The sequence below is a fragment of the Pinus tabuliformis genome, chromosome 9 (assembly GCF_031772625.1).
Source record: "Pinus tabuliformis cultivar Carrire ecotype Pingquan chromosome 9, CPIR1, whole genome shotgun sequence".
NCBI classification, from domain to species: Eukaryota; Viridiplantae; Streptophyta; class Pinopsida; order Pinales; family Pinaceae; genus Pinus; species Pinus tabuliformis.
The window spans coordinates 213,539,671-213,565,767 of NC_142307.1; the positions used below are offsets into that span (position 1 = coordinate 213,539,671).

The following is a 26,097-nucleotide window of genomic DNA, read 5'->3' on the forward strand; positions in this document are numbered from 1 at the left end:
TATATTTATAATAATAAAATATATAATTCTGATATAAAAATCAAACATGCTTATTAATTATTAAATTTTATATTTATAATAATAAAATATATAATTCTCATATAAAAATCAAACATGCTTATTAATAAAGATGGTGTAGATCAATATTAAATTTAATAAAGATTGTGAAGGTCCCTATTAAATTTAATAGATACCGGGATATATACACCGTGAAACTTTATACACATTAAATTCAACGGATGTTTGGAATATATACATGGTTAAAGTTTATTTATATATATAAATGCATCGAGAATCATGCAAACACAGTTACAAGAGAGCTGTGCAACATTAAATTCTACACCTATTGATATTGAAACATTAAATTAATAGATATTGAGATATATACACTTAGATTTAAAATCTCGAAGCATATATCCTGTGATATTATATTCAATCATGCCCCGTTCAGTGCATAATGCTTTCCATGCAGCATAGAATTAATCTAGGAAATCAAAATATCTTCAAGCATGAAGATAGAGACAGATGGAAAATTGCATGATGCTATCCCTTTTATTGTGATAGTGCTTGTTGTTTGCAGTTTGAATTTTAACTCTTTAAGCTCGTTGATATTTGTACGTTGTAATCACCTTTGTCTTTAATCTTCTATTGATACTTTTTAACCTATTACTCTTTGACCTTGTTTATCTATCCTTTCACTTGCCTTCACATTTACAATGATAACTTATAGTAAATCTGTCATTTTTCCCACCATTCATCTTTAGGTAATTTTACCTTGAGAATCCTTCTATATATCTCGTCTACCTCAGTGTATTTGGAAAAATTTGGCTTGGTGACAAATAGATGTTTCACCTCATGCTCTAGGAAAAACAATTTTTCTAAAGTATCATACAATACTTTCCCCGTTGGCAATGCTTTGATTCTTGAAGTGCTTGCTTGTTCCTTGGACAATTTCTTTAATCTATCAACATAGTCCAATTGGGTCATAAGTTTTTCATTGATGACCATGGGACTTGGAAGGCCTTCATCCCTCAAAACATGAAAATTTTCCATGAATCTGTCAATTCCAACCTACACGTTATGGCATTTTTCCTCCAGGTTAAGCATAAGGTTTCTTTTAGACAAAACCTTTTTTACTTCAATGATGGCTTTAGTTCTGTCCTCCACACCAAGATCATTTAGTTCATGCCTATTTTTTCTATTCAAAAAATGGATGAGTCGATTAGCATCCTAGGCTGGTCTCCTAGGTCCTCCTTTAACTTCTGAATTACTTAAGTGGCCACTTTCACCAGTTCTGTTTGCTCAAATATTACTTGAATTGATGGCCAAATATCATTGACAGAGTCAATGATATTGGCACAAAGCATCTCCTTAGTCTATCCTAGTGGCTTTTGTAATGTTATATCCTTCTCTAGGACCTTAATCTTCTCTCCCATCCTTAGGGATTTCTATGTTTCTTCTATTTGTTGTATTTGGGCAAGCTATCAATTTCTAGGCTTGCTACTTTCTCCTTAAGGCTCTTAAGGTTTGTTGCCTAGATGGACATTTGATCCATGGCTTTCACTAACTCTGCTATCCTTTGTACCTGTAGTTGTAGACTCATTTGTGACTGGCAGTGCTATAGCAGGTGGAGTTGTTGGTGCTAAAGAGGCTACCAATGTTGAAGGGATTGCAGTTGTTTACTGTGGGAATGGCAGTTGTGGAGGTAGCGGCCAATTCACTCTGTTTGGACTCAGTCATTGTGTCCAATTCTTTCTTTGTTTATTTCAATTGGTCCTTTAGCTTTAGGACCAAGTCCATAAGCTCTTCTTATCCTTTTTTTGTTTCCAGGACTTCTGTTGTTTGTGGATGATGCAATGGTGGAATTTTGAGTTCCTTCTTCAAAGCAGCTATGTCATATTTCTTCTCCTTGATCAGTTTTTCAGTGGCCTTCACATCTTTGGGATCGTTTCCAAACTCAATGATTAAGTCCTCTAAGGACTTGATTCTGGTGTCCTTTGCCTGTGAAGAGGCCTTCTCCAATTGGAACTTAGATGATATATTATTCAGGGAGTTCTACAATTGGTGGGATGCGATGGCTTTCCCATGTCAAGGTGGAGTAAATCATCTCCCCTATTTGTTTGTGCAACTCAATCTGGTCAATAGTATGTATGTCCTTTTCCATCACCTCAAAATCTATCTTCTGGAAGTCTGCTGTTGATCTTGGTTATTGTGTGGTAGGCTTCATGAATGTCATTTGCATTTTGCCTTCTTTCACATCATAGGCTGACATCAGCCTTGTTTGGTTGGTATGTGCCATCTTGAGGTACTGTGCATAAGTCTGGGCCTTCAACCTCTCATTCCTAGGTTTGATGTCCTTGTACCTTTCTCTAATGTCTTGATCTTTGTTTGCTGGCATCCTAAATTAGGACACTTCAACACTCTGTTGCCTCTCCAACATCTGAGTATGAGATGTGGAAGGTTCTTGTGCGCCCCAGGAAGGAGTAGCAAGCCTACTTCTTTCTTTCTCTATGCTGGTGGCCCCCACTGTTTCTTCTGTGAATTCTTGTTCCGAAACAGGATTTAACCTCTGCCTTTTGACTAGGCTGGTTTCTGCATATGTTTGTATGGTTGTTGTGCCTGATGTAGTGGCCTCCTCCCTATTTCTTTTGAGGCTTCTTTCCTCATTTAGAGGAGTTTTCAAGTTAGGGAGAGTACTCATATTGGACTACTGTGTACCTGTTTGACCTAATTCCTTTGATATGTCTATCTGCTCTGATTCTTATTGTACTTGGGATTATTCTTCTATGTATTGTTCACTGTGTGCTTGTGATTCTCCTTATGCTTGAGATTCTCCTGGCACCTGTAAGAAAGAACCTTCATCAATCCTTTTCTCTAAATCAATTAGTGCATTTTCAACAACAACTTCATTACTATCTCTATCCACTAGAGTATTCTCCACCCATTTCGACTGATTTGCATATTTCTCTATTTCAGGGATTCGGTGGTGAATGTAGGGAGTCATCTTGTTTTTTTGTCGTCTGTTGCAGATGAAGTCATAGGGGTCATAGCTCCACATGAAGCTTTGTTTTAGTTTGAGTCTTTGAAGGATTTATCCTGCTTCTCTTCCAGCTTCTTTGATATTGCATACAAAGGGACCTAGTTGATCTTTGATTTTGCGTTGGGCCTTCTTTTTGGCTTTAACAAAATGTACCTCATCTGTGTCGATTATTTTCCTGTAGTACTCCAGAGAAAATAACCTCATTGGGAGGTATCTAGGCAGTTTATATGGGGCCAATTCAGAGCCATAGATCCTAATTTTTGTGTGATTTTGGTACAAGTACCAATATCCCACTTTGTGTTGTTTTGACAGCTGTAGGATCCTCTTGATGTCTGAACAGATTCTTGGAGGAGGACTTCCTAGTAGCATGATCACTACAGGATGTACAAATAGATCAATGAAATCTTTGTATGGATATGGGGAATCATGATTATGTATCAAAGGAGTCCAAAAAATAACTGACCTAGGATGACCTTTAATGTCAAGCTTTTGGAGAGTGAAAGAGAACTTGTCAACTTGGTAATATAAGAAAAGGTGGTACAAAATTTAAGAATACTTAAACACTCTTTCATTACTCATTCTCAGAAATTGTTCATGCATCCTATCAGCTATGCATTTGGGATAGTCATACATGACAACAACGGGTTGCCTTGGAGTAAAAATGGACATGAAGGCTAAAATGATTTCATCTATGTACTCACTGGTGGTATAGCCTAAAACACAAGAGATCATTGCTACTATATCCTAACCAAATGGGGAAAATATGGTAGCCACATATGGAGGAGGTTCTATTGGGACATGCTTTTCCTCCCTGATGAAGGTTTGAAGCATTTCAGCAATCTTAGCAGTGGTAAGATTGGGAAATTTGTCTAGTAGGTCTCTAATTGAAATAGGGGTTAGGTTCTGCCTTGGTTGTAATTGCAACATTTCATTGATTGACTCAGCAATGATGGTAAAAAGTATGGTTTGGTTAGGTGACATCACTGCTATTTACTAGGAATTTAGTTTGCATGGCAATAATGAATGATTTCAAGGAAAATGTGCACCTCAGGGAATTGATACTTGGGAAAATTAGATTCCCATAGACCTATTTTATCAGCTTGATTTAGGTATTGGTCCCTATATCGACAGTACAGTTTGATAGGGGATTCAAGGACAGAGGTGTCCTTGATTTGGAAATCTTTATCAGTAAGGGGAAGGTGGTCTAGGTCAAAGTGAGGAGTAGTAATTGGTCGGACATCCATGGTAATAGGGGCATACATTCTTAGTTCTTGTGGATTTAAGAATGGGGGAAAGTAAATTTTCAGTCTTTGAGGGTACTAGTGGTTTAATTCTAGGTGGGTTTTATGCTACTAAGGCTCCCTTTAATTTCAATTTAAGAAAGTTTTTAGAGACTGGTTTGGAAATTAATAGGGCTTTCAATGGATAAATACCTGGAATTGACGATTTAAACTAGTCTGAATTGGTTCACTGGTGATTTATAACGGTTGAAAGGGCTTCAATTAGGCTGGAAGGAACTTTGGGAGCTTTTGGCATCTTCAGAGTGCAGGTGCACGTGGGTTTATGGCTTTCAATGTTCACAGGCGCGTGCATGGAAGTTTGCAGTTAAAAAATGATAAAACAATGATTTGGGGTTTTTTTTTGGCTTTATGCGTAAAAGTCAATTTGGCAAGTACAGGTGACAATTTGGCACGTATGGGTGAACAATAGCGGTTTGTCTCGTAGCAGGGTGAATAGTGACAGTTTTGGAAAGTAGGAGGCTGGCGGTAAGCGTTTTATTTTGCACAACCTTTGGGCGCTTGGTGGTATTGGGGGGAGGCCGTCTAATTCCACTCATCGAGCACCACATCGCCTCGGGGGCCCGGTGGAAAACAACCCATTTCGGGTGGGTATTGTTCAAATTTCGGGCCCTTTCGAAATCAACATGGGTCATCGAATGGGGAGGGGGGAGATCGTGTGGTGATTGGGCGCAGGAGTTGCACGGAGGGTAATAGAGGGGCCCGATGGGTGATTAATCATGGTGGTTTTAGTTTAATGAGGAGATTTAATGCATCGAGCGTGATTTGATTGGTCTAACTTTAATTAATCACGAATTTATTAAGTATGTCCTTTGCCAGGGTTCAAATATAATATAAAGTTTATGTTTCAAACTTATGGGTAGGGATACTAATATTAAGGGGGTTTAATAAAATATACGGGAAAGGGGTTTTTTCAGGAATTACCATATAAATAATGTTAATGGTTAATATGAATATTGCGGGAGATAAATGAATTGGCACTAAGCATAATGTATTTTTGTGATTTCATTCGCTTTTTACATAGAGACATTATAACTTAGGCTAAGTGCATTTTTGTGGGTTAAAAAAAGTGTATTCATGGGGGTTGATTGTTGTTCTTTAGGAAAATGGTGTTTTAACCTTAGGAAAAGGGATTTGTTAGGGGAAAATGAATGAATTGAAGGGGGTGAATGGTTATGAGGGGATTTTAGTACTTATGATCTATAAGTCATTGGGCCAAGGGTCTGGTCCCTCCAGAAGTCAGAGAAATGCTATGAGCCCCTTTGACTTCAAGAGTTTGGGTACTTGAAACTTATTTTGGGACATTAGTTAAGTAAAAGGTGAAATGAGTGAGGGGAAATTAATCAATTTGATTTTGTGAACTTTATGTTAGTCCCATTTCCGATTCATACTTAGAACTTTCATGATGAGTGTGATCAATATGCTTTTATCTAAAAATCATCACAATTCTAAAACCTTTCTTCTACTTACCCATCTACTCATCCTACCATTTTTACTTCTCTTTCTTAGGGTGCATTTAAGCTATAAAACCCTTATCAAATGTTTTATTTTCTTTACAATGGTAATCTAGCTAAATCTAACCTTACTACATCCAAGGGCTCAGATTAAACAGTTGAGCTCCTTTATTGACTCTACCTGTCTACTTATCTTCCAAGATTACACTACTTGGTCAGACTTTATTCTCTATCTATAAGCATGAAATAACAAAGTTTAAACATTTTGACTATGATGGATTGTGGCATAGGTTACAAACTGCACACAATCATTTATTTTGTACAAAAAGTAAATAGTAGCGGCATTTTGACTTGCGCACTTTCATGGTGTTTTCTTTCTTGGGGTTCATGCTTTTCATCGTTTTTGACCTTTTTTATTCTTTTTGTTCCTTAATTTTTCTTTTAGGACATACCCTCTTTACATTTTTTAATTTTTTGAATATGGAAAACATTTTCAGAAAGCAAGGTATGTACATATTATAGGTTTAATCTCAGCCATTCAAAAATTATGACTCCTATTGGCATAGGAACCTACCACTGGCTCCACTTAGGGATGGAATTTCCTGGTGAAATGTCAAGAACTTGTAGATCAATGGCCTTCTAAATTGTTGTGACTTTAGCATGCAACATTTCCCTTTCATTTTTCTGCATTATTGCTATTTATGACAGTAAAACTCTTGAAACTTAGGGCCTTCTCTTTGGGCTTCAACTCCAAAATTTACCATCCAATCAACTCTAAAATTTTTAAAAATAGAGTATGTACAAGTGATTAGTGAAATCAGTAACTAGGTTCTATGTAGTGTTTAAGCATTCGACCATTAACTAGTCCTCATTCTACTTCTGTGCCATCCAATTCTCTGAGGAAGAAAGCATTATTACCTCTGAATTCATGGATTATATATGGGCCTTTCCATAGGAATTAAAACTTCCCATGTTTACCTTTATCCTCTCTTCTTGTATCCCATTTCAAAACTTTGTCTCTTAGGTAGAAATATTCTACTTTGGTCCTTTTCTCAAAAGCTTTCTTGATCCTTTCTTTCACAAGTTGGGATCTGATGTACACTTCTTCCCTGTTCTGCTGTAAGTGAACTGTCTAGTTGATTCTCCTTTGAATATCATTTGGCTCAACCTGCACCTCTTGGAGTAATTTATCACTGGTGTTCCCAAGGAATATGGGAAAATAACCTTCATTCCATAAACTAATTGATAAGTACTGGTACCAATGGATTTCTTTGTGGTTAGCCTATCTGCCCACAAGGCATTTACTAGCTTCTTGTTCCATGTTTTCTTATTATCCTCCAACATTTTTTTGATGATATTCAATAAACTCTTGTTGGAGGACTCCACTAGTCCATTCCCTTGAGGGTACTAAGCTGTAGAGTGATTGAGGGTTATATGATACTTATTACAAAAATCAATCATTCTCTTAGATTTGAAGGCTGTTGCATTACCAATGATGATCTTGGTTGGGCACCCAAATCTAGATAGGATGTTGCATTCAAGGAAGGTTATTATAACAGTATCAGTGGTTTGTCATGATGGTATGGCTTCTATCCATTTCGTAAAGTAATATGTAGCAGTGAGAATCCATTTATGTTTGGCAAAGGAAGGTGGGTGGATTTCACCAATGAAGTCAAGACCCCACTGTTGAAATGGTGCTTCAGCAGATATTTGCTTCAAAGATAAGGGTAAAAGTTTTTTCTTTCCTTCAAAAATCTGACATTTATGACATGAGGTTACAAATTTCTTTACATTAAAAAATAGAGTGGGCCAATAAAAATCGGCTCTTAGAATCTTGTCAGCTGTGGTTTTCTAGTAAATATGTCCCCCATAGTCAACTGCACAAAACTCCTATAATATTTTGTCAGATTATTCTTTTAATAAACAGTTAAGAAGGATGCCTTTGTGGTTAAAATAAAGAATTATCAATTATGCAGACTTTTAAAGATTTCATATTTAAGAACCTACTTTCAGTCCTAAATAATTCAGGAGGAGCTTGTAGATTTTGTAAAACATATAATGTTAGCATACCATGGTGATTCAATAAAGTCTTGGCTGATTGGTGGAGTTGCCATCTCCTCTTCATTATCCATTTCTGTAATAAAATTTATGTCTAAGGCCTAATAGTTCGATTCAGCCATGAGCTTGGCTAAACCTTGGCCTTTGATCAACTTTGTAGGTTTGATTTCTAATTCATATTCTAATATAGTAGCTATCCACTTCCCTCTCTTTCCATCTAGACCATCCTGAATCAGGATGTCTTTGACCACAACATTGGGAACATAGGCTATTGCATGAGAATATAGAATTTAAACTCTGAAATATTTGATAGATTTGACTAAAGCAAAAGCTTGTTTTTCCATTATATTATACTTTAAAGGGGCATCCCTCAGGGCTTTGCTAAATAAGGCAATAGGTTGTTCAAAACCCTGATCATTCTTCTGTAGTAGGACTGCAGCGATTGTGTGTTTTGAGGCAAAAGAAAATATAACAAAATCCCTATCAAATTTTGGACTGATCAAAACTGGTGTTTGTGCTAAGGCTAGATTAATATATTCAAAAGACCTTTTAGCCTCAAATGTCCACTTAATAGTTGAATCTTTTTTCAACATGTTATTTAATAATCAAATTAGTTCTGCTAAGTTAGAAATAAATCTTCTAAGAAAGTTTATTTTACCTAAAAAGGCTTGTAGTTCTCTGATGCTCCTAAGATGTTGTATATGTTAGATGGCTTCAATTCTTGTAGGATCTATTCGAATACCAACTTTAAAGATTATGTAGCCTAACATTTTTCCCTCTTCCAACCCAAATAAAGGTTTTTTAGGATTCAAAGAAATTCCATACTTTCTATACTTGATGAAGACCTGCCTTAGATGATCTAAGTGTTGTTTATCTGAATTTGAGAATACAGTGATATCATCTAAGTATATTACTAGGAAGTCATGGATTTCCTTAGCAAAAGCTATATCCATAGCTCTTTGAAAGGTGGCCCCTGTATTCTTTAACCCAAAAGGCATCTTCACATACACGAATGTGCCCCAAGAAGTAGTGAATGCAGTTTTTGCCTGGTCATCTAGGTGAACTAAAATCTGGTTGTAACCAAAAAACCCATCTAGTAATGAGATCCTGGTTGAACCTACTACCCTCTATAATATGTAATCCATTTTGGGGAGAGGGTAGTTGTCCTTGAGTGAAACTTTATTGAGATTCCTAAGGTCAACACACAGTCTAATCTCACCAGTTTTCTTTCTTGTGGGCACCAAATTTGAAACCCAATTAGAGAATCTAATTGGTGCTATGATCTTGGATTCCTACATTCATTTGATTTCCTTTTAAATAGAAGGAAATAGAATGGGATTAATCCTTCTAAGTTTCTGTCTAAAATGTTTCTAGTTTTCTTTTATGGGGATAGTTTGTTGTACTATGCTGGTGTCATAGTACTTGAGGTCCTCATAACTCCAAGCAAAGACATCTTGGAATTCCATTAGTAGTTCTATGTATTTTAATTTTTCAGTAGGAGGTAAGGATTTTGAAAGTTTTATCAATTTAGGATCTTCCTCAAAGCCTATGTTACACTCCTCTATGTCATATTTTAAGGGTTCCATTTTTGGTTTTCTAGGGACGTTATTTGAATTAAACAAGTCTTCCAAAGGATTTAATCCTTTGGGCAAAAACTTTTCTTTGAGATTGATGATTTCAGAGTCTTCATCAATTATCTCATCAATTTCAACTTGCTTTAGGTTTTGAATATTTGATTTAGTAAACTTTGTGGGATGGAATCTATCTATCTCTTCATCTTCAAATTTTTTAATTTCTATTTTGTCTGTGAAATCAAGATCTAATGTTATGTCAGTATCTATGTTGATATTTACAAATTCTTCCTCTAAAGTTAGAAAATTGTTTTTCTTTTGGTCATTAGTGAATACTTGCCAGTTTTTCAAGTTGTCTGGGATAGCATGTTTGTGCCTAACCTCAGCAGTGTACTGATGGTTAGGTTGAAATGGTAACTTACAAGTGCTGGCAAACATTGCTAAACTATGAGCCTGCATATTATGTTTCCTTGGAATGACTGCAAGCTTAGTTTCTAAAAAAGTGTTCAATATTTCTACAATTGTTCCTCTATAAAAACTTAATCTAGGGTCTTTGGTCATATATACAACGTTGATTTGTTTGATAACCAAATCAAAATCTCCCATAATAGAAACTCTTATGGCTCCTAACCCTTTAACCAAATGGGGACCTAAAAGAAGCGCTTCATACTCAACCATGTTGTTGGTGCATTTGAAATTCAGTCTGTAGGCATGGGCCTCTGAGTAATTGTTCTCTAAATTGTAAATCCATACTCCTGCTCCTGCACCTATTTTGTTCACTAGGCCATCAAATTCAACATGCCTGAGTATTTAATGTTCATAATTCTTACTATATGGGGGAACAAAATCTTCTTTGATTAAGGTATCTTGATCATCTTTTTTATCTGAAATCTCTTGAATTTGGACAATTTGATTTTCTGCTGCAACTGCAATTTCTTTTGGTTCTAAAGTAATGTTATTTGAAGTATTTTCTTGGTTTGGTTCGGCATTTTACAAAATGAAAGAATCGATGTCAGAATGCATGGAATATATAGGAAGGTTTTGAGGCCTATCCTAGCTACTCACTACATACTTCATCAGGGTCTCTCTGTATAGTTTTTTTGGATGTCCAAAGACTGATATTGTGGCATATGACATGTCAAGTTGCAAAGATCCTTGGAGTTTTCCCCCCATGATCTAGACAACAGCATGCCATATTTAGGTGGTATATCAGCAACAACTATGTCCATAAGAGTGATCTTAGCAGGGTATTGTACTAGGGAAAAACACAAGTCTTTTATTAGTCCTAAGCACTTAACATGACTTGAATCAAATGAAAATAGGTCCTTGTAAGGCCTAGTGATATCCAAGTTCAATTTCTCCATAACAGATTTAGGCATTAGATTGTGTGAAGCCCCAAAGTCTAGCATAGCATTGTGTAGGATTTTATCGTGAATGTTAAGGCTAATGTAAAAGGGTGGTATCCCTCCTTCCACTGGTTTTCCATTAACATCAGGACAGAAAATAAGCTTAGGTTGATCATCATATAGGTTAACAGATTCTTCATTCTCAACGAAGTTTAAGGATTTGCTTATTTGACATTTATAAGTTTCATTTTTAATCAACTCTATTAAGGGGACTGAAATTTTCAGCTTAGCCACCTCTGCTCCCAAATTGAAAGGCAGAGGGGCTTTCTCTGTTTGAGGATTTAGAATTTTCATGGCAGGATTTGGAGTAGGTTGGTCTTCTTTTTCTACATTTGAAGTCTTTGTCTATGGATTTTCTGATATGATGTTTGGAATTTCTTCCACTGTCTCCTTGGAAAGAATTGAAGTGGATGGTTGATTATGAGGGGGTTGGTCATTGGTTACATCTACAATGGTGGTACTAGGAGGGTTCTGATTTGGTCTAGAGAGGATTTGGAGAGTTTTTGTAACTGGACTGATTTAATTTTCTTAGGTTGATTTGATACTACTTTCTTGTTTTGGTCAGGAGTATCAACATTCTTTTTACTCCTCGAATTGTACTGTTTGTGCACTTCGAAGATAGCAGAATCATACCCTTGCTTGTAACTGAATGATTCTCTGGATTGGGTCTGTAATTGCTGAAGCATATGTAATTCCTGATCATATTGAGTCAAAAAAATAGTTTCTTCCTCATCTAATCCCATTAAATTAATTTGGGTGTCTTGTTTAAGGTCTTCTGAATGGGATGCCTCAGCAAAGTTTTCTTGAAAACGAGGCCTAATATTGTGATCAGGCCCATTTTTTCCAGTGTTCTGATTTTGATTCTTCCTAAAGTTTGGATTTCTCACTAGACGTGCCTGTTGATTATCCCAGTGAGGCTTCCTTTCAACGTTCTCCATCCTATCCATCAATATTTCCATTCCTTTGGCTAGGGCATCCATTTTAAGGTCAAAGGGTGAGGCTTCATCTTTCAAGGGTGCTCTCCTTTCGTTCCTAACCCTAGCTCTTTTTTCTAGCAAATTAGCTTCTACACTAACTGCTACACTTTGCATGTCTTCTAGAGTTGGAGGGTTTCTCTCTCTAAGTTGGAATTCCATATTAGTGTCAAACCCGTTAGGAAACTTTATTAGAGCTAAGCTAGGTGGGGGTCTAAGGTCAACTAGTATTGCATTGTATATATTGTTAAATATAGTACAGTAGTCCTGGAATGTTTCATCTAGTCCTCTCCTAATGTTTTCATATTCTGAAAGGATCTACAAAGGATTCTTTTTCTTTTCCCATCTATTTAAAAATTGCTGGTAAAATACTTCTAAACTATCTATAATATTAGTAGGTAAAGATCTAAACCATGTTCTTAGATCACCAGGTAGAGTTTGAGCAAAAATTCTCATTTTGACATCTCCAAGATCAATTTCATGTAATTCAAAATAATCTATCATCTTTCTTCTGTGCTGCTATGCTGTATAGGGTCCTATGCCATTAAATTGGACAATTTTGTTCTAATAGTCTTGTGGCATAGCACCTAGTGGAGCGGGTAGCATAAGAGGAGCATATATGTTTGCCATGGCTCTAAGTTGGGCTGGAATAAGAAGGGGAGTTTAGATTCCTGAGGATGATACAATGGGTGATGAGGAATTGAGAGTAATGGGTCACTGATGTGTAATGGTAGGTTGGTGGGGAAGTGAAGGTATAAATAGAGGTGAGGAATGAACTTCAAAGATGGAAGGGAATAATGGTGAACTAAAGGGAGTTGAAGCTATTTCAGAAAGTTCAGGGATCTTAGCAGTAGTGAGGGATGACTGAGGGGAATTTAGAATATAGTAATCCATTGACAAGTTTTCCATTTGGACTTCAAGTTGAGCTATAAATTCTGGATCTAGAACTATGTCATCAAGTGCACTCTCAGGCCTGGTTCTAAATAGGGAAAGGTCAAAAGACTCGTCAAAGGGGAGGTCTTCTAAAAAAACCACTCATAAGGGCATTAATTTTCTTTAATTGAAGGTGTAGGATTGATTGAAATTTCTTGTCTACTAGATATTCTTAAAATTAGATTAGGATTGTCAAATACTTGGGGAGGGTTTGGATTAGGATTGGCCCTAGTATAATGAGTTCTCCTTGAAGCCAAAATTTCAAACTTTTCTGGTTACTTTCTTTGTAAAATATTTTTTATAAATAACTTCTAATAAACCCTTCAAGAGGCTTGAAATAAAGATTTCAAATTTCTCAAAGGTTTATTAAGACTTAGGATTTGAGTTCACCAGTATGGTCACCACTATGTTATCACTCAGAAGTCTTCTCTAGAAGTTATCAGAAGAAGGAAGCACCTGAGGTATCCACAAACCTAATATTTTAGACTCGGGTTCTAGCCAACCTAATTCCAGAGAGGGCTCTCTCTTTATAATTTAACTTTGTTTTGGGTGGGATTTTAGGCTAGTTCTTAGTGTTCATAAGGTTTTGAATTTGGTTGGGTGGTGGAATTATAGGAACAGATGGATGGAGGAAGGCCTTCCGGCCATTGGGCTATGGAGTCAATCAAGGGATGGCCTAACTGGACCAGATCAATAAAGGGAGTGTTCACAGGGCAGGCTAGCAAAGCAAAAGGCAAATCTTTAGGTTCAATGGATGAGATAGTCCTAACCAGGTGAAAGGTTAATGAAGAATCCTTAGATCGGGATCAAGATGAAAAGAAAGAGGTGATCATGAGCAAAGGGCAACTAAGAATCCTTTACCAAGAGGGAAACTATAGAAGTAAGGGAGCATTTAAGAATTCCCTAACTAAGATAGTTTAGCGGAAAACATTAAGAATGTAAATAGTCAAGACAAAGAGCATTAAAGCCAGTTCTGAAATATCATTCCTAGTTTACCATTTAGATTTCATAGAAACAAATTTGATTATTAATAAACATAAATAAAAACAATAATACACAAGAGAGAAAATACTTATTTGATTTCCGCATTACACAAGAATCCCGTGAAAAGTCTTTACTTTATTCTTTGATCCAGCGAGCCAATCCAGTCTTGATACAATAACACTTTAACTTGGTAGGAAAATGTCTATAGAAATGTCTTTGAATCCACCCTCAATACTTCGAAAGGTGAAGTATTTATACAAAAAATATTTACAAAATATCTTAAAGCAATATGAGAATTAATCTAGGAAATCAAAATATCTTCAAGCATGAAGATAGAGACAGATGGAAAACTGCATGATGTTGTCCCTTTTATTGTGATAATGCTGGCTATTTGCAGTTTGAATTTGAGCTCTTTAAGTTGGCTGTTTGCGGTTCGAATTTGAGCTCTTTAAGCTCGCTGATATTTGTATGCTGGAATCACCTTTGCATTTAATATTTTACTGATACTCTTTAACCTGTTACTCTTTGACCCTGTTTATCTATCCTTTCACCTGCCTTCAGATTTACTGTGGTAACTTATAGTAAGTCTGTCATTTCTTCCCACCATTCATCTTTAGGTAATTTTACCTTGAGCATCCTTCTATATATCTCGTTTGCCTCAGTGTATTTGGAAAAAATTGGCTTGCTGACAAATAGATGTTTCACCTTGTGCTCTAGGAAAAACAAATTTTCTAAAGTATCATACAATACTTTCCTTGTTGGCAATGCTTTGATTCCTGAAGTGCTTGCTTGTTCCTTGGACAATTTCTTTAATCTGTCAACATAGTCCAATTGGGTCATAAATTTTTCATTAATGACCATGGGACTTGGAAGGCCTTTATCCCTCCAAACTTGAAACTTTTCCATGAATCTTTCAATTCCAACCTGCATGTTATGATATTTTTCCTCCAGGTTAAGCATAAGGTTTCTTTTAGACAAAACCTTTTTGACTTCAATGTTGGCTTCAGCGCTGTCCTCCACATCAAGTTCATTTAGTTCATGCATGCTTTTGCTGTTTGAAAAGTGGATGAGTCGGTTGGCATCCTCAGGCTGGTCTCCTAAGTCCTCCTTTACTTTCTGAATTGCTTCGGTGGCCACTTTCACCAGTTTTGTTTGCTCAAATATCACTTGAATTGATGGCCAAATATCATTGACAGAGTCAATGATATTGGCCTAGATCGTCTCCTTAGTATGTCCTAGTGGCTTTTGTAGAGTTAGATCCTTCTCTAGGACCTTAATCTTCTCTCCCATCCTTAGGGATTTCTTTGTTTCTTCTCTCTGTTGTATTTGGGCAAGCTTGCAGTCAGTTTCTAGGCTTGCCACTTTCTCCTTAGGTCTCTTAAGTTCTACTGCCTAGATGGACATTTCATCCATGGATTTCACTAACTCTACTGTCCTTTTTGTTGAGGTACCTATAGTTGTAGACTTAGCTGTGACTGGTAGTGTTGTAGCAGGTGGAGTTGTTGGTGCTAAAGAGGCTACCAATGTTGAAGGGACTGCAGTTGTTACTGTGGGAATGGTATTTGTGGAGGTAGTGGCCAATTCACTCTGTTTGGACTAAATCAATGTGTCCAATTCTTTCTATATTTCTTTCAATTGGTCGTTTAACTTTAGGACCAAGTCCATAAGCTCTTCTTATCCTTTTTGTGTTTGCAAGACTTCTGTTGTTTGTGGATGATGCAATGGTGGAATTTTGAGTTGCTTCTTCAAAGCAACTATGTCATCATTCTTCTTCTTGATCAATTTTTCAGTGGCCTTCACATCTTTGGGATCGTGTCCCAACTCAATGATTAAGTCCTCTAAAGACTTGATTCTGGTGTCCTTTTCCTGTGAAGGGGCCTTCTCCAATTCGAACTGAGTTGATATATTATTCAGGGAGTTTTGCAATTGGTGGGCTGTGATGGCTTTCCCTATCAAGGTGGAGTAAATCATCTCCCTTGTCTATTTTTGCAACTCAATTTGGTCAATAGGATGTATGTGCTTTGTCAGCACTTCAAAATCTATCTTTTGGAAGTCAGTTGTTGATCTTGGTTGTTGTGTGGTAGGCTTCATGAATGTCATTTTCATTTTTCCTTCTTTCACATCATAGGCTGACATCAACCTTGTTTGGTTGGTAGGTTCCATCTTGAGCTACTTTGCATAAGTCTGGGCCTTTAGCCTCTCATTCCTGGGTTTGATGTCCTTGTACCTTTCTTTAATGTCTTGATCTTTGTCTACTAGCATCCTAAATGAGGACACTTCAACACTCTGTTGCCTCTCCAACATTTGAGTATGAGATATGGAAGGTTTTGGTGTGCCCTCGAAAGAAGTAGCAGGCCTACTTCTTTCTTTCTCTATGTTTGTGGCCCCCATTGTTTCTTCTGTGAATTCTTGTTCCAAAACAGGATTTAACCTCTGCCCTTTGACTAGGATGGTTTATGAATATGTTTGTATGTTTGCTCTGCCTGATGTAGTGGCCTCCTCGCTATTTCTTTTGAGGCTTCTTTCCTCATTTAGAGGAGTTTTCAAGTTAGGGGGAGTACTCATATTGGACTGTTGTGTACCTGTTTGACCTAATTCCTCTGATAGGTATGGCTGCTCTGATTCTTCTTGTACCTAGGATTCTTCTTCTGTGTGTTGTTCACTATGTACATGTGATTATCCTTGTGCTTGAGATTCTCCTGGCACCTGCAGGAAAGAACCTTCATCAAGCCTTTTCTCTAAATCAATTAGTGCATTTTCAACAACTTCTTCAATGTTATCTCTATCCACTAGAGTATTCTCCACCCATTCCAACTGATTCGCATATTTCTCTATTTTAGGGATTTGGTGGTGAATGTAGGGAGTCATGCTATTTTTCTATTTTCTATTCCAGATGAAGTCACAGGGGTCATATCTCGCATGAAGCTTTATTCTAGTTTGAGTCTCTGAAGGATTTCTTATGCTTCTCTTCCAGCTTCTCTGCTATTACATACAAAGGGGCCTAGTTGATCTTTGATTTTTAACTCAGCGTTATTTTTGGCTTTAACAAAATGTACCTCATATGAGTTGATTATCTGCCTATAGTACTCCAGAGAAAATAACCTCATTGGGAGGTATCTGGGCAGTTTATATGGGGCTGACTCACAACCATAGATCCTAATTTCTGTGTGATTTTGGTACAAGTACCAATCTCCCACTTTGTGTTGTTTTGACAGCTACAGGATCCTCTTGATGTCTGAACTGATTCTTGGAGGAGGACTTCCTAACAACATGGTCACTATAGGATGTACAAACATATCAATGAAATCTGTGTATGGATATGGGGAATCATGCATATGTAACAAAGGAGTCCTAAAAATTACTAACCTAGGATGACCTTTAGTGTCAAGATTTTGGAGAGTGAAAGGGAACTTGTTAGCTTGGTAATATAAGAAAAGGTGGTACAAAACTGAAGAATACTTAAAGACTCTTTCATTACTCATTCTCAGAAATTGTTCATGCATCGTATCAGCTATGTATTTGGAATAGTCATACATGACAACAAGGGGCTGTTTTGGAGTAAAAATGGACATGAAGGCTAAAATGATTTCATCTATTTACTCACTGGTGGTATAGCCTAAAACACAAGAGATCATTGCTACTATATCCTGACCAAATGGGGAAAATATGGTAGCCACATATGGAGGAGGTTCTGTTGGGACATGCTTTTCCTCCCTAATGAAGGTCTAAAGAATTTCTTCAATCTTGGTAGTGGTAAGCTTGGGAAATTTTTCTAGTAGGTCTCCAATTTAAATAGGGGTTAGGTTTTTCCCTGGTTGTAATTGCAGCATTTCATTGATTGACTCAGCAGTGATGGTGAAAAGTATGGTTTGGCTAGGGGACATCACTGCTATTTGACTAGGAAGTAGTTTGGATGGTAATAATGAATGATTTCAGGGAAAATGTGCACCTCAGGGAATTGATACTTGGGAAAATTAGATTCCCATAGACCTATTTTATCATCTTGGTTTAGGTATTCGTCCCTGTATCGGAAGTAGAGTTTGATAGTCGTTTCAAGGACAAAGATGTCCTTGATTTGGAAATCTTTATCAGCAAAGGGAAGGTGGTCCAGGTCTAAGTGAGGAGTAGTAATTTCCCTGACATCCATGGCAATAGGGGCATACATTCTTAGTTCTTGTGGATTTAAGAATGGGGGAAACTAAATTTTCAGTCTCTAAGGGTACTAGTGGTTTAATTCTAGGTGGGTTTTATGCTACTAAGGTTCCCTTTAATTTCAATTTAAGAAACATTTTAGAGATTGGTTTGGAAATTAACAGGGCTTTCAATGGATTCTGGCTTAAATACCTGGAATTGACAAAACTGGGTCTGAACTGGTTCATTAGTGATTCTGAACGGTTGAAAGGGATTCAATTAGGCTGGAAGGAAATCTAGGAGCTTTTGGCATCTTCAGAGTGCGGGTGCATGTGGGTTAATGGCTTTCAATGTTTAGAGGCATGTGCATGGAATTTTGTAGTTAAAAAACGATAAAACAATGATTTAGGGATTTTTTTGGATTTATGTGCAAAAGTCAATTTGGTAGGTACTTGTGAACAGTAGCGGTTTGTTGTGTAGCATAGTGAATAGTGATAGTTTTGGCGGGTAGTGGGCTAGCGGTAAGTGGTTTATTTTGCATAGCCTTTGGGCGCTTTGCGGTATTGGGGGGAGGCCGCCGGATTCCAGTCATCGAGCGCCACGTCGCGTGGGGGGCCTGGTGCAAAACAATTCATTTTGGGTAGGTATTGTTCAGACTTCAGGCCCTTTTGAAATCAACGTGGGTTGTTGGATGGGGAGGGGGGAGATCGTGCGGTGATCGAGCGCGAGAGTTGCACGAAGGGTAATGGAGGGGCTCAGTAGGCGATTAATCACGGTGGTTTTAGTTTAATGAGGGGTTAAGGCGGGGATTTAATGTATCGGGTGTGATTTGATTGGTATGAATTTAATTAATCACATATTGATTAATTATGTCCTTTGTCGGGGTTCGAATATAATATAAATTTTATGTTTCAAACTTAGCGGTATGGATATTAATGTTAAGGGGGTTTAATAAAATATACAGCAAATGGGTTTTTTTTTTTAGAATTACCATATAAATAATGTTAATGGTTAATATGACAATTGCGGGGGATAAATTAAGTGACACTAAACATAATGTATTTTTGTGATTTCATTCGCTTTTTACATAGAGACATTATAACTTAGGCTAAGTGCATTTTTGTGGGTTTTTATCAAAAAGTGTATTCATGGCGGGAGATCGCTGTTCCTTAGGAAAATGGTGTTTTAACCTTAGGAAAAGGGATTTATTAGGGGAAAATGAATGAATTGAAGGGGGTGAATTTTTATGAGGGGATTTTAGTACTTAAGATCTGTAAGTCATTGGGCTGAGGGTTTGGTCCCTCCAAAAGTTAGAGAAATGCTCTTAGCCCCTTTGACTTTAAGATTTTGGGTACTTGAAACTTATTTTGGGACATTAGTTAAGTAAAAGGTGAAATGAGTGAGGGAAAATTAATCAATTTGATTTTTTGAACTTTATGCCAGTCCCATTTCTTATTCGTACTTAGAACTTTCATGATGATGGTGATCAATATGCTTTTATCCAACAATCATCACAATTCTTCAACCTTTCTTCTACTTACCAATCTACTCATCCTACCATTTTTACTTCTCTTTATTAGGGTGCATTTAAGCTACAAAACCCTTATCAAATATTTTCTTTTCTTTACAATGGTAATCTGGCTAAATCTAAGCTTATTACATCCAAGGGCTTAGATTAAACAGTTGAGCTCCTTTAGTGACTCTACCTATCTACTTATCTACCAAGATTACACTATTTGGTTAGATTTTATTCTCTATCTATAAGCATGAAATTGAAAGCATGAAATAGCCAAGTTTAAACATTTTGACTATCATGGATTGTGGCATAGGTTACAAACTGCACACAATCATTTATTTTGTACAAAAAGTAAATAGTAGTGGCATTTTTACTTGCACACTTTCATGGTCTTTTCTTTCTTGGGGTTCATACTTTTCATCTTTTTTAACCTTTTTTATTCTTTTTGTCTCTTAATTTTTCTGTTAGGACATACCTTGTTTACATTTTTTAATTTTTTAAATATGGAAAACATTTGCAAAAAGCAAAGGTATGTATATATTATAGGTTTAATCTCAGCCATTCAAAAATTATGACTCCTATTGGTATAGGAACCTAACACCTCCTATTATTTAATGTGGCATAAAATTGTCTTGACTAACAATCATCAAGGCATAAATATTCTCAGGATAAAATTGGAAGAGGTTTTTCCTCAAGTCCGCCTCACTAGTTGAAGGGTATCATTGGCATTAAGACCCCCCTTGGCTCCTCCACCGTCTAGTATATATAAAAATATCTTAGGATCTCATTCAACACACTCATAATCATATTGATCTAAGATAAATTCGGATGGTCTAAGGCAACAAGTTTATGATCTGCAAGCTACAAAAATTTTGTGATTTGTGATCTATAGAAATTCTATGATATGTGAGCTATAGGAAGTCATTGTTTTGTGATTTTCAAGCTATATAAATTATGTGATATATGAGCTACAAAATTCTACGATTTGCAAGCTACATAAATTCTATGATATTCGTGCTACATAAAGCCATCATTATGTTATTTGTGAGCTACATAAATTCTGTGATATGTGAGCTCTAGAAAGTTATCGTTCTATGATTTCTGAGCTACAAAAGTTCTATGATAGGTGATCTACATAAAGTAGTCGTTTTTTGATTTGTGAGCTACAAAAAGTCGATGATATGTGCCTTACAAAAGGTTTTTATTCTACGATTTGTGAGCTACATATATTTTTGTTCTATAGTATGCGAGCTATAGAAATGTTCTTTTCTCTGAGGTATGTAAAGGATGGAGAAGGAGTTTTGAGTTTGTGAAGAGGCAAGAATAGAGCATGGTTTTAGGCCAAAATTGACATGACTAGAGGGATGGACCAAGGACTTGGAAGCCCTAACCAGGGGCTAAACAATTCAGGCATATGCACTAAAGTCGATGATTATTTTCAAGGAATAATCATGATCCTAAAAGGTATGTGTTGGTTTTATTTTATGTTAATGGATGCTAAGTGTTGTATGTCTAGTTTGGACAAGCATACAAGGTAACTAGTGTACAACTTGGAGAGTTGGTTAGAAGAGCCCTTAAGAGCGCATAAGGTATGATTCTTATATAAGGTCTATGATAAGGGCTTATGTTCCCTGATATGTATTGATTTATGGAAGTGCCTTTATGAAAATAATGTATGGAAGTATCCTTATGATAATGATGTTTGACAATTAATGATAGTGATGTATAGCAATGATACTTATGGTTGTGATGTAAACAATACTTAACAATTATATCACTATGATATAATAACATGTATGATAGTTGAGTCATAAATATTCTCTTGTGATAGTGATATGGAGGCAGAACTATCAGAGAACTTGTGGAGGGATTTTAAATGCCTCCTTGATAGACTTATCTATTCCCATGTTATGAGGGTCTTGTATGATATAGGGTTGGCCCTGTTATTGTTCTATATTTTTGAGGTTGAGGGATTAAATATATTGGAAAACATCAAACCAATTTTGAAGCTGGGATCTAGCCCTGCTAGCTTCAAAGAGGGATCTCTCTTTATGATTTAGCTTGGATTTTAAGTTGATTTTAGGCTAGTTATGATTATGCTTGGTTGTTTGTTTGAATTTCTTTGATTCGTTGGTTGGTTGATGTAATCAAATCACTTTCTTTCCATTGGGATATGGAGTCAAATTAAGTTGGAAGCTGCACCAAAAGTTTAAAAGAGTAATCACAGGGCAAGCTAGCTACATTTACTGGATCTTTTAAATTGAATTATGAAGTGGAGAAAAAGTGTGTTTCAGTAGTGATTGAAAAGAATTTAAGAATTTTTCAATCAGACGTCAGAAGAAAACATACAAATTGTAAACATGTTCCAAATACGGTGTTCGCTAACATATCTTATTTTTCACATCTCTTGTTTTACAATTATATTTCACATGATAAACATACAAAGAATAACAGTGGAAACAATAGTTACAATAAGAAAAACATCACTAATAAATCGCAACACAAGAATCCTATGAAAAGTCTTTTTATTAATGGTGCTCCAGCAGCGTGGAAAAAGTACAGTGCTTGATAAAAAGAGTTACAATGATCAGGAACCGACCCTCAATACTTTGACTAAATGAAGTATTTAAACATAATTTGCAAAAAAGGTTACAATTAATGCCTCATTGACATGACATTCTATTATTAACTTCAAACTAACAGAAATGAAATAATGAGACAAAAAGAGGTGATTTGGCAAAGTTATATGGACATCTGGCACAGCTTTGGTGGTGAACAGCTGTTGAGTGGCCACTATTTTGGTGTTGCGCTGGTGAAGCTAGCCCTTTATTTAATTCTAGAATTCACACAGTTTATACCACCGCTCCTCATCTAGAATGGTAATTTTTGTTACTTTGTGGTAGATCTCATCTACCTCAGTATACCAAGCGAATGTGGGTTTTACTACAAAAATGTGCTTTATCTCATGCTGGATGAAACTCATGTTGCTGATAGCTTCATAAATATCTCTCCCTGTCGTAGAACCTTTTATGTGGGAAGACTTGGTCATATCCTTTGCAATGTCTTTCAGCTTCCTCATATAGTCTTCCCTGGTCATCACCTTGTCATTGATTACAAATAAAGAAGGCATGCCCTTCTTATTCAATTATTCTATTCTACTGAAAAACCTGTTAATTGCTACCTCCAAAGTGTGACATTTCTCTATCAGCTGCACAATCATATTCTTCTTTGTCAGAACTTTCTTTACTTCTAAGATTTTTTTTGCTTTGTCATCTACTCCTAAATCATCCAATTCATATCTATTTTTAGAGCTTAGAAATTTGATAATGTGGTTGCCCATGGTAGGCATTTCTACCAATTCAGTGTTGACAGTGGAATTGGCCTACTTGGCTTTCTCCATCAACTCTTTCTACTCAAATATAATCTGGATACAAGGCCATATTTCATCCATTGCTTCAATAATATTATTCCAGATAATTTCTTTAAATTGGGCCAATGTGTGGCCAATAGAGGACTCAGTTGTTGACTTCCTCCATACTTCTATTTGGTTTTGAGCTCTTTGTAGCTCTACTGCATGAAAAGTTTCAGCCTTTGTCTCATGGTCTTGTAGAATATTGACTTGAGCCTGCAATCTTTTGATTTCTTCAATTTGGAGAGACATGTTTTGCATTGCATTTTCCAACTAATCTGCGACTGCCCTTGTGTTTGTTGTAGAAGATGTAGTTGTAGGAATGGCTATGATAGGCAATCCCTCCAAAGGGACAATAGCCATTTTGGCAGCTTGCTCCTTTTCTTTAATTATATTTTCCATCTTTGTCTCCATTTGCTTCAATTGTGCACTCTACTCCATGATGAGCTTCATCATGTCTGCCTTCTATGACTCTGTTTCTTCAATGTCCTTGGCCATAGGATCTCCTATGGCTGGTAATTTTAACTGCTTCCTTAATGCTGCTATGTCTGTATTCTTTTTCCTTATGAGCTCTTCTGCAACATTGATATTTGCAAGATCATAACCTACTTTGATCACCAAGTCCTCCAAATCTTTGATCTTGGTGTCTTTGGCTAGTGCAGAGACTTTCTCCATCTTCAATTATGATTGAGCATTGTCTAATGTAACCTGCAATTTAGACAAACTCATAACAGTGTTAGTGAGAGTAGATAAAATCATTTGTCCAATATTCTTGTGCATATCCATTTGGTCAATGGGTTGTATGTCTTTAACATCAAATTCAAATGATGTCTTCTTTTAATCTATGTTGCCTTAGGTTGTGGGATCTATGCTTGAAGGAAGGCCATTTGCATTTTTCCTTTCTCTGAATCAAAGGTTGACCGCAGTTTGCTTTGAGAGCTATAAGTCTGCTTCCAAAGCTGATTGTATGTATTGATCTTCAAGGCCTCATTTCTTGCTTTAATCTCCTTGAATATATCAAATATACTCTTTTCTATTTCCCCTATGGTAGATGTGCTGGTCTACTACTGATCTTGTGAAGTTGTCTTGGTAGTGGGAGAAAGTGTAGTTTGATTGCCCACTAATGAGGAAACAAGTGGCTCCTTAGTGGTGATAATATTCTCTTGCTCTGAATCCTTTTTTAGGATTAGTTTGGAATGTAGCTTGGCCTTATTCCTGTACATGATTTTGAAGCCTTCACTAAAAAGTCACTGAACGTGACTCTTATTCTCTTCTTCTCTTTGTTGTTTTCTCCTTTGTGATGGGAGTCTATATTGTTGAAGTGGACACCAACTGCTCCTCTGCCTCTTGTAGAGTGTTCTCAGTCCATTCTAGCTGGTTTTTATACTTTTCAATCTCTAGTCTGGATGTGTGAAAACAAGCAGTATATTTTTTCTCTACCCTCAACTTGGAGATGACCCCTAATGGATCATATGACGGGGTGAAACCGAGGATGAATTTCATTTCTTTCAATAGTTTGTATGCCTCTTCCCCTGCTGCCCTATTGTTACAAATAGAAGGTCCTATTTTTGTTTTGCTTTTGAATTGGGATTTCTTCTTGGTAGCTACAAAGTGAATCTCATCCATATTAAGCATTTTCTTGATGTATTCTAAGGCAAAAATCCTCATTTGGATGAATTTTGGCAGCTTGTAAGGGGGCAAGTTCACATCCTAATATCCTCAAATTTGTAATTTTGATAAAGGTACCAATGCCCTATCTAGACTTGGTCTGATAACTGCAAAACTTTCTTGATTTCCTCACTGATTCTTGGCTCTGTCCTGCTGCTTAGGTGACTGAGTGCTAGATATACAAACATCTCTATGAATTGTTTATATGAATATTCATTTTGTTCCTTCATCACCAGTGTAGTCCAGAAGATGACTGATTGTTGATTCCCTTCTTCATCCAACTTTTGCAGAGCAAGCTTGAGGTTGTCTCCCTAAAAATATAAAAACATATACACTAACACATAAGCATATTTAAATACTTCATGAGTCTGGAATTTGATAAACTATTCATGGATAGACTCTGCAAGAAGTTGGCTAAAGTTGAAAAAGATGTAAGGCTTGGAATCTGCAGAGAAAATGGAAAGAAATCCTATGATTTCCTCATCTACCCACTAATCTGAGTAATAGCCAAGGAGATAGGAGATGACTGTGATGATTTGCTTGGCTCTCTCACGGAAAATAGAGGATGGATAGGGAGGATTTTTCTTGGGTAATAGGGCATCTTCAGTCAAGAAACACTCAAGGGTTTTGGCTCTTTTAGAAAAGTCTAGTTTTTGATATAATTCAACAAGTGCTTCATGGGAAAAGGGGTGGCATTCTCTACTGTAGGAGCTTGTATCATTTGGTCTATAGCTTGGGGAGTGATGGTAAATAGAATTTCTCTAGTAGGGTCAATAATAGCTCTTTGGCTAGGTAGATAGCAAGCATGACACTTCCTGATGAATTTAGGGGTGTTGTGGGTACGGGGAAAGATACAATGGGGAAAATTCGATTCCCACAGTTGAATAACATCAGATTTATCTATAAAATTGTCCTCAAGCTAGTAATACACCTCAAAAAGATCAAATTCACAGAGGGTTTCATGGATTTTATAGTCTCTGTCTACTAAAGGAATATGATGAAATTTGATGGGAGGGTGGATCAGAGGACTCACAGATTCCTCTGATCCCCTATCTTTCAGAGGCATGATTGGATAAATTGAAAATACTGGTGAAATTTGGATGGTACAGGCTTACAGTGTGCAGAGGGCATTTGGGATTTGTAGACAAGAAAACAAAGGTACTGGACTGAAATTCGATTAGCCGGCAATATCCTCGGCTGAGTGAACTTGTTGAAGTTTGGACTGCCACACCTGTAATAGAGCAATAATAGTTTATAATATTAGTAACTGGTGAAAGTAGGGATTATATAGTTTTCTGCCTTTCCTGTTGATGGTGGCATGGGTCCGTTGGATTAACGGTTAAGCAATTTAATTTCTTAATGGATTAATTTTGGATGGAGCGAATGTGATTGGTAGAGCAACAGACGGATGACATGGTGAAGGATGACTGGCGTGAGCGCAAAAGATAGGGAAATAGTTTTGCTTAGCGGAGAAACCACTTTTTCAGGGGGGGGGGAGGCCGTTAATGGTTTCGACCCCGGGGGGGTGTGTGAAATCATATGGTGGTGACACGTTTCAGTGGGCATGGGTTTGAATACCGCCCATTTCGGACTCCCCTCCCTGATGGTAAAGTTCGGATGGTGAGGGGGGGCCTAAATGTACTATAGGCCGTTGG

At 36.8% G+C, this 26,097-nt stretch overlaps 1 pseudogene; it reads right to left on the reverse strand.

Moving 5' to 3' along the window:
* Positions 1-26,097, reverse strand: part of LOC149147912 (cytokinin riboside 5'-monophosphate phosphoribohydrolase LOG1-like) — a 47,674-nt pseudogene that overhangs the window by 9,865 nt on the left and 11,712 nt on the right.